Source organism: Suricata suricatta, chromosome 1 (genome assembly GCF_006229205.1).
Source record: "Suricata suricatta isolate VVHF042 chromosome 1, meerkat_22Aug2017_6uvM2_HiC, whole genome shotgun sequence".
Lineage (NCBI taxonomy): Eukaryota > Metazoa > Chordata > Mammalia > Carnivora > Herpestidae > Suricata > Suricata suricatta.
In genome coordinates, this window is record NC_043700.1 from 34,867,132 (window position 1) to 34,886,535 (window position 19,404).

The 19,404-nt window shown below is 38.2% G+C and overlaps 1 long non-coding RNA gene across 1 annotated transcript; it reads right to left on the reverse strand.

The window, feature by feature from the left end:
- Positions 1 to 9,128: 9,128 nt before the first annotated feature.
- LOC115291524 lies at positions 9,129 to 17,054 on the reverse strand. Its single transcript, XR_003908522.1, has 4 exons — positions 16,968 to 17,054; positions 14,529 to 14,687; positions 11,322 to 11,431; positions 9,129 to 9,288 (listed from the first exon to the last, which is right to left on the reverse strand). It is a non-coding gene; the product is annotated as an uncharacterized LOC115291524 (long non-coding RNA).
- Between the last annotated feature and the right edge of the window lie 2,350 nt (positions 17,055 to 19,404).

The following is a 19,404-nucleotide window of genomic DNA, read 5'->3' on the forward strand; positions in this document are numbered from 1 at the left end:
CTCCCTCTTACTTTGATGTCCCCTTATATCCTTCTTCACCTTCCCTTAGATGACTTCTCCAGAGTTCACCCTTCCACGGCAGGCAGCCTCAAGAGTCATACAAACTTATTCCTTCTCCATATGTTGTTTAATTGGGTTTTCAGGAGCAGTACCAGACTGAGCTCACTCTATTCGTTAGTGTACCATTATCAATTAATTAGTTAACCTAGTAATACAATAATCCAATCAATAAATCTATTTGGAGCCTCTCATTTCCACCAGACAATGTATTAGTGATGTGGGGAATACAAAAGAGAAGAAACTATCCTTGTCCTTAAGGAAGGTGCCCAATTATTAGAAGATAAAAGATATGACCACAAGTGAAATAAGACAACTTTCATTAAGTTGCACACAGAATGTCATAGGTTCAGAGGATTGCTCCTGTTTCTTAGACTTTGGAGATCAGGAAAGCCTTAATACAGAATGTGGCATGTCACCTGTATCTGGAGTTAGGAATATACTTCCAATATGAGGAAGAATCCTGTGAACAAGAAAAAGGTGGCATGAAGATGGAATCAGTTCTGGACATCCTGGAATAGGAGTGTGCACAGAGATGCCACTGGCAGGCATGGGGTGAGCTAGAGGACTTGTAGAGAGGCTACAACAATGCAACATAAGGACTTACCACCCAATAGCATCCTGAATGTATGGAAATCATGACCTTGGCTTTATTTGCAGCATCTTACCTTTCCCATCAGCTGCACTAACAGGGCTAGAAAAATGAACTAACCATGAAAAGGACGGTGATTCACAAACATATGGACTGTAACATTCCACAGTGATATTTTGAATAGAGATCCTAATGGCTTATCTATTGATCTATCTGCTCTTAATTCTGCTTGGCTGTTACTTTTTTCAAGTGACATTTCCAAATAACTTACAAATATCAGTTATCTGCATTAAGGAAACAGAACCGTGGAACAGATAATCCAATTGTCATTTCTTTTAGCCTTTGGAATGCATTACAATGACAATTTGAGAAGGAAATTCATTGTCCCCAATTCATTTTTGTTAGACCCATATTCAAACTAATGGGCCCTCCCTTATAAATACATCAGACTCTCTGATACTAAAGTTTTTCTTGAACAAGCTGCAGAGGGAATGATCCACTATTGCTAATGGACGTCACTTGCTTACTGTCACATTCACCTAATTACATTACGTTACATTAACAAAATGGAACATTTCTATATGAGCACCAAGACAAGAAATGTCACCCTGTAATCCTTGGCCAAGTTCCATCTGAATCTACTGGGATGTAATTCTAATTTAACATCTGAGTTCACTACATCCTTGAGATGGTGTCCTTTGACAAATCTCATCAAGATATTTATTTCTAACCTTACTAGATTGTATTTTAGTTTCCTGTTATCAATATTGAATTGCTTTCTTAATCTGGTGTACCCTTATATCTTCCTTCACCTTCTATGACTCGTCCCTCCATAGCAAGGGGACCTTCAAGAGTTGTCCTTATAAATAAAAGATCTGCAGGGTGGTTTGCGGTTAATGTCACTGATAAGCAAAGGGGGACAATTGTAATGAAAGGAGCCAAACTTATTTGTTTACCTTAAAGCAATGGGCCAAGTTCTTCCACATAATGCAACAGAGTCATCTACCAATGACTGTCCCCTGCCAGCATCAAAAGCAACCTGTCTCCTTTCTGAAAACTGCTGATGAAAAGTTGCTGCATGACAAGGACTCCGACGGTCTGGGAACCAATGCAGCACATCCTGCAGCCCCGGCGCCCTCTAATGGCTGGTTCCGTGCAGTGACTGATGGTAGAGAATGTGTGTGTGTGGATGGGAAAGTAGCAGCAATGACTCTAATAAAAGACTCGGCCTTTGAGAAGCAATTTGGGTTCCGTTTAAATGGTGAGTTGAAGGAGGAGAAGAGAAGGTGGTACCAGATCCCTGAGAGTTATCTGGGAACGATCATCCCCATTACCATGACCACATCTGATCTGAGAGGTGGTAAATATTCTTGGGTAGCTCAGAATAATTGGTCAGACAGAGCAAACACACAGGTGTATGCATACATCCATGGATTAATTTCAGATGTTCTCACAAAAAAAAGATTAAACCTTGTAAGTGAGAAAATAAATAATTTTATATTTGGAGATTGGGGGTATCACTGCATTCTTCACTAATTTTTAAAAATGTGATTTATTGTCAAGTTGGCTAACATACAGTGTCAATACTACCTAAAGCAATCTGCACATTCAATGCAATCAAAATTGCACTGGCATTTTTCTCAAAGCCAGAACAATCCTAAAATCTGTATGGAACCACAAAAGACCCCAAAAAGCCAAAGTAATGTTGAAAAAGAAAACCAAAGCAGAAGGCATCACAATCCCAGACTTTAGTCTCCATTCTTTACTAATTCTTAGAATAAGATTACTTCAGATTTAACTTTAACACAAGACTCATAGATCTGTTTGTGGAAACATTGAATGGGTTCATCCAAGTTCCCAAGGGCTTCTGTCTTCTGTTGATGTTCAATCATTCCCTTCTGATGAATACATCCATTTTTCTCAGTCTTCAAGGGGAATAATCCTCCCTGATCCATATTCATTGGTGCCCGTGCTTATGATGGCAGCAGTTTGAAAGCCACTCTCCTTAATTGCATGTAATCCTGCCTTTTTAAAAACTGGGAAGTTTTACCCTGCAATTTTACTGGGCAGGGATAGTTGGCCAGGTTCTAATTTTGTAGGTGATCAGTTTATTAATGAGTATTTTAATGTATAACAGCTTTCCTTCCCCAAGGAATGAATTCACAGAATTCATTCATAGACAACTAATTTAGGGAAATAGAGGACTCTCCACTTGATCTAGATAGAAGATTTGACAATGGCTTGATAGGACCTGGAGGCCCCTAGCTTTTCCGTTACAGCATTGCCTTTCTCTGTGTCAGGAGAGCTCTCTCCAGCCTCATCAGACACTCTGGGAATTTGGAGATAACTTCCTGGTCATTAGATTGAAATTACATATGACACATTGGAGCCTCACAGCTCAGGAAGCACCGCATGAGATTGGATTGAGTTCAGCATTGACCTCATTATCGCTTGCCTTGGGTTGTTTATTGGCATAATGACAGTCATGTATTTACGCCAAAAGCATGAATAACAGAGTAACTTCTTATAGCTATCATAATTATCATCTTCACTAGAAAAAAAGGTGGGACAATTGAGGAACTGGAGGCGCCATCACTGTTAAGATAATACATGCCTGAAGCACTGACATTATCTGAAATCAAGATTTAATGACTGCTGCTTGTTTCCATCTTCCTTTGGGGAGGAGGGGTTTACATTTTCATCATAAGTTATGTTGGCACAAATTGTGAGCTGAACAAACTTTTCATCTTCTGAACTCCCTTTTCATTCCCTTGTTAGAAAGAACTAGAACTCTTACACCACCTGGTCTCTGTGGCTTGGTCTCAGATCTATGGAGCAGTTAAAACACAAAAAGAGCTCAAGTCTTTTGCTTGCTTTTCTTGAAAAGCCCTAAGAGGCTCCAAACACACAGTTGAATGGAACCTTATAACCATTCCCTGTTCCTTTCTATTCTCTTACATTCTATCCTGCAGCTGCTAAGATGTGCCTCTCTTAAAAGATTCTCTTCTCCAGCTCCTATAACCTTGCTTGCCCCTCTCTATTACTTCTGTGTTATTTAATTAAATCGATATGTTCTAAGTCCTCCTCCTTTTCCTCTAGTATCTGAAGTTCTCTTCCAACCCGATCTCTCCTTTTGCATTGCAAACACTTGAGGCTGTTAGAGACCTACAAAGAGGGGGAAAGCCTTTTGAAGACAGGGGGGAAAAGCTGAGAAGGCAAAAATCAAACTCTCTTTGGATGAAATTGGGGTGTTGGGAGGCTGGGAACACTTAAAGTCAATCATCTTTGTCTCCTCTAAGCATATATCAAATATGCAAAGTAATCCATAATAAGCGCCTGAAAACACTGGTGGTAACTTGCTGCCTTACCTCACGCTACAGGTGTAGAAGCCATCCCAGAGACTGCACGTTAAAACAGAAGCAGCAAAAGAGCACATTTAGAAAATTTCGCTCTGTTGAGTTAGCTCAGGATCCCTGTGGATGAAAAACTGTAGCACTTAACTCTCTGCACCATGATTCCTCACACTGTGAAAGTGTGTGCCTGTGTGTGTGTCTGTGTATGTGTGGCTGTTTGTGTAAAAACACACACTAAATCACTAATTATACAATGTCAAGAGTTGGAAGGATCAGTCGAGATTCTTTCACTTACACCCATCCCCACCCATTGTTTTAAAAATGAGAAATTGGAAGTCCAGGAAGATTGTGATTTGCCCACAGAAAAGGAAGATCTCCTGAATTTGCTTTCCTTAGCTCCTAGGACACAAAGCTGATACTCGGCTCTGTCCTTACTGGGAGCACCAGCAGATGCTCGGGAGGTGGTGGGTGAGGCCCTGGGAGGCGGGGGGCTGCAGGAACATTCTGTCGCGCAGCTCTGGACCCACATTTCTTCAGCTCAGTTTCCAGGAGAATGCCAGGCCTACTGACTGCCCCTCCAGCAACAATGAAAGGTCACGTGAAGCCCTTCCAGAGATGCTGGCTAAGAGAAAAAGTACAACCCTACAAGCAACGCTTACCTCCTTTGGTGAAGAAGGTGGAAAGGCCATACTCTCTCCTCCTGCTTCCCCGTTCACAAGGGCTCTAAACTTTGTGTTCGAGCCCAGTGACTTTGTTCTTCCTTTAATAAAGAAAGGGAAAACTGGAGCCTCAGAAAGTAGGCTGTATAAAAAGTTGTCACTCTCTAATAAATGAAAGTGCAGGCCACAGAAACCTCTAAAATGGTTTCTGTCATCCCCAGAGCAGTTCAGAGCCTTTCTCGGTATCCTTTAATTTCATGCCATTTTCCTAAACCAAATATTAAATTTTCCCCTTGAAGTGAAGTAATAAATTACCAATGAGAGAATTGGCAGCTCTTATGAAAAAACCTGAGGTAAAAATTAGGAGTGGACACCTTTCTCCTCTTCCCATTCTGGCCTCCGCCTCGGCTGCCTTCCGGAGGCCATCGGTTCTCTTCCCCCGACTCTGGAGACTTCGCGGTGTTCGTGTGCCGGTTACTGGGGCTGATGCTGTGGTGTTTATTTTGTTGCTTTTCTGTTCTTGTTTTGCCCTCACAGGAACAAGTGTGGGTGTTTTTAGTTTGCTTGTTAGTTTATACCTCGGAATCGTTTTGCTGTAAGTCAACAGTGACAGCGAGCAGATCTATTGTTTGAAACAGCCAAGTGGTTTCTTGGATTCTGTTGTTCTATCAAGACTTGGTTTTTAACTTTTCAAAATAGGCCTTTTTATGTCACATGTAGATTCATTGTCATTTTGCACAGCTGTATAATACAGACTCTCCCTTTTTCAAAACCCCTGCTATTTAGTAAGAAAATCGTGATGTATCTAGCTGCCTGCCAACCTGTCAGCTTTATAGCACATGCGGAATCATTTTTGCATATACAATTTGGAAATATGTTTATTTCCAAATCGATCCCTGGGTGCAATTCTTAAGACAAAGGAGAAAAATCTGCTTTTTATTTAAGGACAAGAAACATCTGTGTTTTGAGAGGACACTATGCAAAAAAACTGGAGAAGTCTTTCTCCTGAGCCTCATTTTAGCTTAGCTTTGAGAGGACTGGATTCAGCTGACATTTTGGGGGTAGACATCAAACATTTATGTGAGTAGAGTGGAAGTCTAAATGAATGGAAGTGGTGAGATTTATTTTCTTGGTTCATACACTGTGTTTCATAGGCACTCATTTCTAGGAGCTCAAACTCCAGTGCAGTTTTGGCCGCAGGGAAGCGGGATGAGGGCCTCGTTTCAGTGGCTCTGCTCTTGTACCACAGACCTCAGCTTTCGGGGGAGGGGACTTCATGGCGTAGCCTGGGCGAGAGTCCTTTCTCCTGGCTTTTCAAAAATCCTTAGCCACAAGCTTAACGGAGATAGAACTACCTCTGCCTGGACAAAAGCAGAGAGATTTCAAGCATGTGTCTGGTGTTTTGGGAAGTGACAATGGCCGGACGTAGCACCATGCCCACCACCGTTAGGTCAGGCTGTGATCCTTGGGTGAGAGTTCATCTGCACTGACTACACCGGCCCCGTGGGACGGAGAGTGAGCAGCTACCTCTGGATTGCATTAAAGCTGGGCAAATACTTGCGATAAAGGAAACCAGGATGTATTAAAAGTACTAGCTACACAGATAATTTAAGAGACGTTGGCAGTTATGAAGTAGACAGCTGTTTTGACATGGAAAGATGGCCACAGCCTGGAGTTGGTCTGGTGTGGGCCTGGGTGTGGGCCGTGTTGTAAACTTCCCGAGGCAGTGCTCCTGACGGTTCAGGGTTGACAGCCAACGGCCAGGCCCTTCAGTTCGTTTCCTGATGGGAATGGAGCACAAAACTCTGCATGTACCCCAGCTCTAGGCTGAGGGAAACAGCACTTTACCAAGCCACTGTTTTCCCCCCGCTAGCTTCTTTGAAGACAGGAAAGAATGTAACAAAATGAAACAGTCTAAATTAGCATATGAGAGACTTGGATTAAATAGAAGAAACTTTCAGAAGGAAGGAGGGCAGGCATTAAGATGTATCACCTCAGGGATATTGTGCCACGTTATTTTCTGGAGAGTTTCACAACAAGGATGAATTTCCATCCGTCTTCGATATGTTTCTAATGGAATGCCTAGATGGTATTAGAGAGTGGAGCTCATTCTTTCAGACAAGTCTGAATTCTGCACTCATTCTTTCAAAGCAAAGCAAGTATTTCCCGAGTGCCTTATAACGTCCTAAAGGAGGCCACTCGGTTGGATGAATTATTTGTGTGTACAGGATTGTATTGGGTTCTGTTTGTAAAACCATGAGAGGCTGTGTAGGATTTTCACTAAGTATATATTCTATTTAGCCAAATTGGCTGGTTTCAGATTTTCCATTTATTAGCAGGTGACATGTTTCTTAATTTCTGCATCAGTTTCCCTGTAACGGGGATGATGATGATGATGATGGTGATGATAATCTCAATAGCACCATCCTCTGAGCTCAATCAGCTAATATATAAAAAGTTCTTACACCATGCCTGCAAAGACTGGAATTTTTCTTTAATTTTTATCACAACAAAGCTTAAGTTGCTTAGGTCATAGAAGACTCATTATCTTCTGATTTATTTTTTAAAATTTTTTAACATTTATTTATTTTTGAGAGACAGAGAGAAATAGAGCATGAGTGGGAGAGAAGCAGAGAAAGAGGGAGTCACAGAATGTGAAGCAGGCTCCAACCTCTGAGCTGTTAGCACGAAGCCCGATGCGAGGCTCAAACTCACAGACTGAGAGATCATGACCTGAGTCGAAGTTGAGTGCTTAACTGACTGAGCCACCCAGGCGCCCCTGATTTATATTTTTATTTGTGCTTATTTTACTTATTTTGTTGTTTGTTTATTTATTTATTTATTTTGGAGAGAGAGCACACATGAGTGGGGGAGAAGGGCAGAGGGACCGTGAGAGAATACTAAGCAGGTTCTCCTGCAGTGCAGAGCTCGACATGGGGCTCAGTCCCAAGACCCTGTGATCATGACCTGAGCCCAAATAAAAAATCTGACTGGGCCCACCCAGGCACCCCCTGATTTGTATTTTTAATTGCAAAAGTCAAATATATGCTTGGTTTTGTATTTCTTAAGCTGATAGTTCAAGTCATCCTTGAAATTAGCAAAATCTTAAGGGTGTGAGGGAAATTAGGGAAACCCTCTACAGGATGGTTGCACATCAGAATCACTGGAGGATCTTTTAAATGCAAATGTTTTGGGCACCTGGGTGGCTCAGTCAGTGAACCGTCCGGCTTCCGGCTTCGGCTCAGGTCATGATCTCACAGTTCGTGGGTTCAAGCCCTGCAATGGGCTCTTTGCTGACAGCTCAGAGCCTGGAGCCTGCTTTGCATTCTGCATCTTTCTCTTTTTCTTTCCCTCTCCCATTCATGTTCTGTCTCTCTCTCTCTCTCTCAAAAATAAATAAACATTAAAAAATTAAAAAATAAAATAAACAATGCTAATGCTCAAAACAATCAAGTCCTGTGCTCGCTCTTGCTCTATCTCTCTCTCACACATAACCTCCACTTTTTATTCTAACAGAAATTGCAGGCCATTGGTCAGGAAACATCTTCCTTGAAATACAGAAATTTCCTCAGCCAACCCTTTTTTCCCCGATAATTTCTATTGACAGAAAACTCATTACTCCTCTTAAAATTGCATGCACCCTTAAGTTTAAATAACACTTAGCTAACAATTCAGACTGAACAAATTCAGTTTATTTTCAAATTCCTCACCTCCTCAAATTTTTGGCAAGAGGTTTGTTCAATCAAGTGATAAATGCCAAATATAATGAAATATTTCTGCAAAATCTCTCCCCCTTCTGTTCTGTCACAGCTAAATGAAACAAAATACTTTTATAAATAATTGAATTCCTTTGCAATATATAACACAATAATTATTAGTTGAAATGAAATGATCTAAGATTACAATCTTGCTTTCAAGGTTAAGAACCTACCTCCATATAATCAATTTCACATACTTCTTTTAGAAATTAATTAATTTATTTATTATTATTTGTTTAGTAAGTCACAGTCAGGAACCAGTGTCAGACACTGGCTATAAACATTAGTAAAATACAAAACTAAAGTCTGAGTTCAAATTTTATATTTTCTCAATATTTCACACCTTTCTCTTTGTCCTGAAATATTGACGGTATTAGATTATATTAACAATGGAATTGATGTATGGTTAACTTGATTTTTAAATAGACCTACTAATATAAGAATAGAGAGTTATAATTCAGTTAAATTAAGGACTAATGGGGTAGGGATTGGTGGGGGCTTAATTATGTTTTTTTTTTAAGTGAGTTCTAGCTTATTTAAGATGTGATTTAATTTATCAGAATGTGGTCCACATACACTTTCTGGAGACATTGACAAGTAACCCAAAGCCGACCCACAGCTGAGAATACCCGTGCTGGACTCCCTCTTTAAATGTGGTGGGTATTGCATTGAGTGTGGCCGAGAGGAAAGAATGACAGAACAAGACCACCAAAATTGGAGCCATTTAATTAAATGAAAACTGATCTGCATCAGTGTGGTTCAGAGGAAGGGCAGAAGTTGGTCATTCTCAGAATGGCATCCACAAGGGCAACCTCAAAGAAGCTGCAGATCACAAAGAACTCTGTCACGACGTCTCTTGAAGGTGATTGCTACAATATTCTCAGAAAAAAAAGACCATGAAATTTTTATTTTTCATGGCAAATTATCAGTGGGCCAAGGGTTATGAACACCAATGATACAAGTAATGACATCTCTCATTAGTGTGTTTAAACACTGCTTGTTCTCCAGAGCCTTTAAAGCACAGATTTTGGTGGATCTGGTCTTATCCTTTCTAGTTATTATCACTGAAGCATGTCTTAGAAAAGTTTTTGGATTGTAGCTCTCCCTTGCTCATTGTATTTCCAGAAAGACTATCAAGAGACCAAAGGAGTCAAAAGTAATACAACAAAACGGAATGAACATAAGTGGGAAAGTACTTATAATAATGTTGAATGGAAAGAAATTATTGACTATGGTTTTAACCATTTCAGTGGGCTTTTTTCTTTTAGTATTTTGTTCTAACTATTCCTCAAGTTCATTTCAGTCTAGTGTAGAAGTTCAGTCTTTAGGATTTACCTTAGCAATATGCAGGCAAACATTAGCAATGTTCATTTAGATTTATATCACACCATCCTTGGACATAACACATTCTCAGGTTGTCCTCACAGCAGCTAGGCACTAAAGGAAAAGGCATTATAAAGCAAGACCTTGATCCTATTCTTCTTTTGCTTCTAATTGACATGACTTTGAAAAAGATTCCTAAGCTTTATCCCAGGTTATTTTATTTGTAGAAATGGATTTGAGTAGATTATATCACGTTTCTTCCAGCTCTAACATTTTTAAATCCCTATTCGGTAGCGCATTAAGATGATGGCAAAGGCCTTTAGTAATTTGCTCAAGGTCATGTATTTAGATGGAGGTAGAGAAGGACTTAAGTCACCTGAATTATATACCAAGATGTTCCTACTAGGCTTGACTGCTTATAATTGGGAATGTGAAATTCAGATTTTGGTTTACTTTATTATTATTATCTTTTATCTTGAACTAAGGAAATTTGTTTAAAGTCACAGTAGTATATGGGATATCTAACTGGCAACACGTTTCAAGTAAACAGTGAATATAAGAGTTTTGCATTTGATTGTGAAAATCAGAGGTGAAGGATTTCTACTCTGACCTACTGCTACCAACAGCCACCTAGGCCACTCTATTTTAAGGACAACTTTTTCATTCATGCTAAAGGAGCAGAACCTGATTATTCCTAATTCTCAAAGGGCAAACAGAAAATCACCTATATGATTATATTGTAAGTCTCTCAGTTTCCCTGTTTATTTGTATTTAAACTAACCAGCCTTTATGGACTTCTTACACAGTTGTACTTGAAGCTTAAAAGCTAATCCTTTGAAGAACTACTAATGAGAGTATTGTTTTCTCTTCCCTAAGAAAGAGCTCTGTGGGGCAGAAACAGATCTTATTCTTCTCATACCCATTACTCCGCTTTCTGAGCGAGCAGACTGGTGACATATTGGCTTCCACTGGACAATACTAAGTAGGAAGTGGGGCCCTTGCATTGAACTAGCAGAGGAGCCAGTTGCTTGGCTCATTGTGGATGGCTCACACTGTCCTCTGTGTCTTGTGTCCATGCAAAAAGCTCACCAGGGAAGGATCTCTCCCATAGGCACATTCTACCTTCTCCTGCTATATTGTAGGAGTGATATTTTTTCTAATTCAACATTACTAGAGAGCTCTGTAGTTTGAAAGTTATTGGGAAACAATTGTTAACTCATACCATAGTCATTCCTGTTTGCCTGTTTGACTATTTGTTAATGTGCTTACAAATATAAAAGATACAAAAGAAAAGAGGAAATGCCATTAGCACCTCCAAATCAACAGAAGCTTGCACAATTAAGAATCACATTCTACAGCTGATGACTAGAGAGGACAAAAATATCTGCGATGAAAGTTTGCTAGAATTGATTTAACAATCCTAGATTAAGAAGACTGTGTAGGGATTTAAATTACTGCTCATTTCTAACCTGGTCTAATTAGATATTAATGTTTTCACACCTTGTCAACTAGTTGGGGAAAATTACATGTGGAAGCATCTCTCCCCCCTCCCAATAATTATCCTAATTTGTTTGCTCACTTTGTGTAGTAATGTAGCGTAAGGCGGAGAACGAGTGACCCAGCAGGTCAGTGTGTATTACTTCACCACTCAGTACACATTTGTAGATCATAAACATGGTTCATTAGTTTCTGAAAGACAAGAAAGTTTTCTTGCAGCAGACATTTCTGAAAGCAATAAAAATTATGTGATCATTCTTGAAGAACATATAACGTTTACAGTCATAATAAATTTTCCATGCACATATGCACGTTTAACAAATAGAGTAAAGATCTCAAGTTAAAAGGAACCCTTTAACCACTTAAAGCCACATGTCAATGCTTTCTTTAATTGTGATAAATTCTGTTCTACCACCTGAGAAGGTGACATTTCATGGCAAATAAGTCTGGGAAATCACCTGGAACATGAAAAGATTTCCTGTTTTGTAAGCTATTTCCTAAGATGACCAGAAAGTTGTGGATAAGAAGCTAGCTGACAGTGCCATAGTTCTGAGCTTTGTTAGCCACATCAGGAAACCTATACTTATGTCTGAAAAGCCAATCAAGAACTCAGATTCTCTTCAACACAAACCCAGCTCAATGAACTGGTGCATCAGGGGAAGTGTTTCTACTGCTGTGAGCCCCAAGGCACTGGCATCATGTAGCAGAAGGAGGCCCGAGGTCGGAGGGAAAGCATTCAATGGTGACAGTTGGTATTTATATGCTACCCTCTCCTCTTTGTGGCTTAGCTGCCACCAGTATAACCACCTCTACTCACTGGGACACTGTGAATTGTCCAAGTAATCCGAATGGAGCTTGAACAAACTGCTTTGCAATAGTGTCTTACTTCCTACCCAGTTCCCCAGGAGGGCCTGCTGTCCTTTGACATCACTTTCTCTGTCGATTTTCCCCTTCAAGGTTCTTTTTGATATTTATTTTATTTTTTCAAAAAAATTTTAATGTTTATTTATTTTTGAGAGAGAGAGACAGAGTGCAAGTTGAGGAGGGGCAGAGAGAGAGAGGGAGACACAGAATCTGAAACAGGCTCCAGGCTCCCAGCTGTCAGCACACAGCCCAACACAGGGCTCGAACTTGTGAACTGTGAGATCATGACCTGAGCCGAAGTCAGATGCTCAACTGACTGAGCCCCCCAGGCTCCCCTTGTATTTATCTTAATAAGTCATCACAAAGATAGATGATAGAAAGGAAAGGGTCCCCCAACTTATTATCTAAAGGCCCATTCAACAGAGACAATTACATAAAACTCTCCAAATGTAAAAGACAGTTTTGAAACCCGGGATAAGAGCAACTTTTAAAAGGACTGTGTCATCATCAATTGCATTTTTCAATTTAAGTCACTCTGTAAATATCAGTCCTGACAGAAAGGAACACTAACTTGCCAGTCCCAGATGCCTGGGTGAGGTGCACTGTGGGACAACATGAATGATAAGCTCACAAGTGTTTAAAAAAATAATACGGAAGGAAAGGAAAGGAAGAAAAAAAACAGATCTTCTGTTCCTTTGGTCTTTTGGGCTTTAAGGGAGAACTGAGAATACGTCAATCTTTTCAGCTAGCCCAAGAGCCTGTCTACACCCGTATGAACTGAACTGAACAGAGCCTCCAAGTGTGTAGTTGAAATCCAGATTGCTTAAAACACATATAAACACATACACAATAAAACAAAACAAGCAAATTCTGGCTTGAAAAGAGGGGAGATGCTTTTATTCTTCATCAAGTATGCCAACCAAGCACTCACACTTTGTATCTATGATGAGATGTAGTGAAATAAGCATTGCACTCAGAATCTGAAATAAAATTACCTCTGGTTCTACTATTTGCTGTGTAATCCATATCCCTACCTTCCTTCTTTATAGTGCGGTGAGATAACACTTTATATATTTTCCTCAGTGGGTTATTGTCAAAGTCAAATTATGCAACAGATTAAAAAGTGGAATATATTGAATACATAGAATGCTGCTATTTGTTTTCTTAATTATTCTACCTTGAATAGTTTGACTTTCCTTACACACAATATTTTGTATCTCCTAGCCCTAAGGGATGGAATAAGGAATATATTTAGTAGCATATCCCTTAGTACTGAAATATAGAAAACTTGGTTGATAGCCACACTTAATTAAATCAAGTTTAAGGAGAAAAAAAAGAAAAACATTAGCCTCTTCTTATAACACTTTGACTGTTCTTTTCTCCCCCTCCCAAGAAAAAAAATCTCCTTTAATGTATATTCATTTGTTATTCACTTAATTAGTCCAAAAAATTCAAACCCGGCCTGTAGCTGCATTTAGAAAACTGGATATGACTCAGTCTAGAGTAGATGAGCATACAAATAAGTATAGTTATGTAATAAAAGAATGCCAAAATATCACAGAATGAGGGGGGGAACCCAAGTTCCTCTGAACATAAAGAGTGAATCTCTAAGGGAAGATATCACAAAGTAATAGACATTTAGCTAAATCCTGAAAGATAGGTAGGCTTTTGCAGAGTGGACAACAGTATACATATTGTATATTCATCACTATATGAACTATAAAATATTCTCTTTTAGCAGTAAACTAAAGGGTGAAATTATATGAGTAAATATGGTAGTTATCATACACAGTAGGATAGATTCTTTTGAAAACAAATTAAGCACTGTCCCTACTCAAGCAATTGAGCACTGTAGGCAAGTCTTGCTAAATGCTCTGTTTGGATAGAAATAAGACTGCTGGTATTAAGTACTAACACAGTCCAGTGGGGATAAAATGCCTGCGATACAGATGTTCCAAAAGAGTTTAGGAGGAAGTGGGAAAGAAAAGAGTGTGGTTACGAGCAGAGAGAAAAAGGAGGTGGGAGAAGTGAGGGATGAGAGAGGGCAAAGCTGAATTTTGACCTTCTGACTCTGCTTCTCTAAGTTATTTTTAACCACTACACTATATCTCTCTGTACCACCACCTCCTTCTAAGATGGGTCTACAAAATAGGACATGTTAATTCATTGGGTTTAGGAATGAAATGTTCTGATTTCATGAGTTATTAATAAAATGTTCAAAATGAAAGCACATGGTAAATTTAAATAATACATCTTAGTGAGTTCTGGGGATAGACACTGACAGATCTAATCTACCTCTGACTCTATTATTTGTTTATTGGGTGACAATGAGAAGTTCTGAGAGATGGGAAAAATCCTTTCCTCTACTACTCTCTGAAAGAACTCAAAGAGATGTGATGAAAGTGGCTTTTGTTCTTTATTTCACCTTGCCAATTTTCTGTAGCACTGTAGCAACAGTGAGGTATCAGATCCACTCCAAGTTAGTAAATCTTCCCCAGGAGACTTTGGGATTTTCTTCAGAGAAATAGTTTCATGATAGCAGAAACAGTCCAACATGGAAAGGATTCTCAGGAAAAGGCAGATCCTAAACCGTTTTCAAAAGAGATTGTTGGAGGCAATGGGGATAGTACCAAGTGCTGATTGGTGCGAGCAGAACCTCAGAGACCAACGGCATGCCTGCGACAGGTGTACTCTGTCTCCATTTCCCCTCTCTCCAATCCTCACTTCTAATGGCCTGTGTCCAATTCACTTCAAGTTTTTGAAGACTTTTAGAACATCTCAGGCTTGGGAGGAAGTAACCCTTTACTAGTTCCTATTCCTGAGGTCACAACAATAGTAATTCTCAACAAAGCTTATAAATTAATAAGAAATGCAGCACTTGGGGCTTCCAGAGAACTATTGAACCAACATCTCTGGGTGTAGAACCAAGTACATATGTTATGAATTTTTCCTAGATGTCTCTGATGTTCTGCTTGATAATTTGTTAAGTTTATTATTATTAGTGATAATAATAATAGCAAATCTAACCACTATACTCCTGCATCCAGAATCTCTTTTAAGGAAAAGGGACCTAGAGATAATTCAAAAGATCATTAAGATGATCTCAAACCTTAGCAACTTTATAGGGTTGGGGTATTTCAAGGTACAGGCTCACTTAGCCAAGCAAAGGTTAAATATTTTAAATTTACCAAGAAAGAGCATTTTATGATAGCTAATGTGGCTAGAATACTATGAACTTAATCCTAGCTATTTGTTGGAGGCAGTTGACAATCGTAATTAGAAAGAAAAAGTAATTAGCCATGGAGGGCATCTCTTAGTCCACAGTTTAATTATTTTTTGCTTTAAAATTTGTAGAGCATCACATTTTCAATGTGTTTGTATTGCTCTTCCAAACTTGCAATCTTTTAATTTTAAATGTGTTCTTATGCAAAGTGAGTACATTAGAGATTGCCTTGTTCAAAGATACTTCCTTTTAAAGGCTTAAATCAAATAAATTTAAATGTAATATTTTACTTTATCAACAGCAAACATAGCAATTGTTGCACATTCTGAATTTTTTAATTTCCAGAGATAGCTGGTTGCTACTAAAATCTGGTCCCCTAATATTCTTGAACATTATGGCTAATTAGGTAGACTAAATTTTCTAGACTCCCTTGCTTTGGGGCATAGCTATATGACTGTGATTTTGCCATTGGAATAGCAGTGGTGTCTACCACTCTTGAGGCTCCATCCTTGGTCACCGACTACCTGCGGTAATTGGTCCTTGACCACTGTCTTCCTGTGTTGGTGGCTCAGCTTCTGCTGAGTAGACAGCAATAATGATGTAGGGACATGGTGAAGCAGTGACTTGAAACAAGTGTCCCTGGTAGACTGTAAGGAACCCAGTTTCTCATTGACCTAGACAGGTCTCATTAAAATGTTTGCAGGAGAGAGAAATAAACTGGTATGATTTTTTTCTTTAAGCTATTCAATTATTGTATCTCTATTTTTAATGTGTTTGTACCATTATAGCAACTTTTAAAAACCCTTGAAACCTTTCAGCTTCTTTAACCAGGTCTTGAGCTTCTTAAGAAATGCTCTGTAACTAAGATTAGGAAAAAGACCTGGCATGCAATAAAATATATAGAAATATGTGCAATAATAAATATGTGCAAAAATTATTGAAAAGTAACTTGCTTGAGGTCACATAGTCAATTGCTACAGAAACCTTCTGTTTTCAATTATTTTTAAGATAGTCTCAAATCAAATCTTATTTTCTTAACAAGAGGAATAAAAACATTGATTTTAGCTTATTGATACAATTTTGTCCCCCTATATGCTACTAAGAAATTTTGCTTGGAATATTCTTTCTGTTGTTATTAATTAGCATCAACTAGCTAGTACTATCAGAGAATTGCTCTAGTGATGCTTTCATAGAAGACACAACATCTTTGTTTATCAAATGTATTACAATTTCGAGAAAAAGAAAACAAGCTACCCCAATTATGCTTTGCCATTTATCTGACACTTTCATTATTCTTGATGCAATTCCAATTGCATGTTGTCTTGTTGTAAAAGCCATTTGTCAAATTAACTTAGGGAGGACTGGTAGAAAATAAGAAAAAATATCTCCTCATCTATTTCTAACACCTGGAGGATCAGCAGAGGGATATAATTTTATCATCTTTCAAATTAAATTAGATTCTGGGCTTGCTGTTTCTGTAATAATCCAATATTGGATTCCAATAAATGGAAGAGTTGCATCCATCCATGACCATTTAGAAACATGGTCAATTCATGGAAAATCAATTCCAACTTACAGTCATGTGGCTTTTTATGATGCTTCATTAGGATTTCTTTAATTTTTGTAAATCTAGTGACTTACTCATTTCGATGGTATCAGAAAGGAGACATCTTCAATTTAATAAAATTCTTATCCAGGAAAGTGATCTAGGCTGTGGTCATAGTTCCTGGATATATTAGGAAACCAATAGTTCTTGTTTAGTGCATAGCAAAAGGAAGAGGACAGGACAAGCTCTTCAAGATCTATTAGAAGTGTATCTTTTCCACATTCTGAGACATCTCTGTCACCATTTCTTTTAATTTTTATTTTCTTCCTTAGTTTATCGATGAAACTATAGAAACCGATCTATGAATAATAACTACAAGAGATGGGTAAAAAACAAAATACCCAACTATTGCTTAGAACAAGTGATTAAATCAATGATAAAGTAAAGGGATAATCTTGATAATCAACTGTTTAATTTGCCACTGCTAAAAAACCTTTTGAAAATATCAAGTCTGAGAAGAAGACGGTAGGACCTGGACAGTTAAAAAGGAAGCTGAGTAAACCCAGGAGAGACACTCTAGTGTGTACATGAGTTTTGGTTGATTGTATTAGAATTGGAGCAATTAATGTTGAAGAGAAAAAGAAAAAAACATAGAGTAGGAAAAAAGGTTCATGCTTCACAGGACAAAGTGGAAAGAAAATATTACTTTTTGAAATAAATATTTATGGTCATCTTTTTTTTTGCCAGTTCAATTATAGGAAAACTATGCTAATCTCAATAAACAATTTGATATATAATTGAATGTTTATGTATTGCCATGTCTATACATGATTTGTTTTTCAAGAAAACAGCAGCTCTAGTTTACTAATCAGTTAAATAATTCTGGTAACATTACTTAAGGGTTTAATCTTTTTTATGTACTTAAATAATTATTTATTTTTGTTTATTTCAAAAGAGAGAGAAAGCACAAGTGGGGAGGGGCAGAGAGAGAGAGGAAAGAGAATCGGCAGAAGGTTCTCCATTGTCAGCATGGAACCCAATGCAGGGCTCAAACCCATGAGATCATGACCTGAGCCTAAGTTGGACACTTAACTGACTGAGCCACACAGGCGTCCTCTTGTACACTTATTTTTTTTTTTTACAGCTCTATTTAAGCTTATTTCACATATAATGGAATTCACCTGCTGAAAATGTCATCAGTGCACATGGTATATTTACAAAATTGTGCAGCCATCATCAGAATCTATGTTTAGGGCATTTTCAAAAAGCCATCGAGACCCCAAGTACACACAATCATCCTCTATCCTGATCTCCACTTCCCCTAAGCCCTAAGCACCTCCAAATATTCCTTTTGTCATTATGAGTTTGCTTATTTTGGACATTCCACACATTAGTGAAATCATACATTCTGCCTTTGTGACTGGCTTATATCACCCAGCATAATGCTTTCAAAGTTCATCCATGTTGTCATATGCATAGGTACCTCATTTCTAATTCCTGAATAATATTCCACTGTTTGAGTATACCATGTTTTGTTTATCCATTCATCAGTTAATGGATTTTTGGGTTGCTTCCACCTTTTGGCCATTATAAATAATTTTAGAAACATTTGTGTACAAGTCTTGCATAAACATATGTTTTGTCTTATCTTGGGTATGTAAATAGGAGTAGGACTTCTGGGTCACATGGTAATTCTACGTTTAGCATTTTGAGAAACTGTGGAACTATTTTCTCAAGTAGCTCTATCATTTCACATTCCCACCAGCAATAATTTTCTACATTTTCACCAACACTTGATATTACTTATAAATTGTATCCATCTCAGTGGGTATCTCACTGTAGGTTTGATTTGCATTTCTCTGAGGACTAATGATGCTGAACATTTTGTCATGTGTTTATTGGACATATAAATATTCTTTATGGAAATATGTTTTCAAATCTTGTCAATTTTAAAATTGGTTCATTTGTCTTTTTATTGTTGAGTTGTGAGACATTTTTACATATTGTGGACATAAGTGCTTTATCACGCATGGGATTTGCAAATACTTTTTCTCATTCTATGGATTCTTTTCCTTTTCTTGTTGGTATCCTTTGACACACAAAGGTTTTAATTAAAAATATGAAGTAAAAATGTCATCACTTGTGCTTTCGATTTTATATTTAATAAACCATTTACTAATCTAAGGCCACAAAATTTATTCCTCTCTTATGTACTAGAAGTCTTATAGTTTTAGCTCTTTCATTTAGGCCCATGATCGATTTTGAGTTCATTTTTGTGTCTGATGTGAGAGAGATCTAGCTTCATTTTCTTGCATATGGATATGAATTTTTCCCAGTACATTTGTTAAAAATAATACTCTTTCTCCATTGAATTGTCTTGGCACCCTTGTAAAATCAATCAGCCATGAATAAAATGGTTGATTTCTAGACTCTTAGTTCTATTCCATTGATCTGTCTATTTTTATAACTGCACCATACTCTCTTGACAGCTGTAGCTTTGTAATAGGTTTTGAGTTGAAAACTGTGAATCCT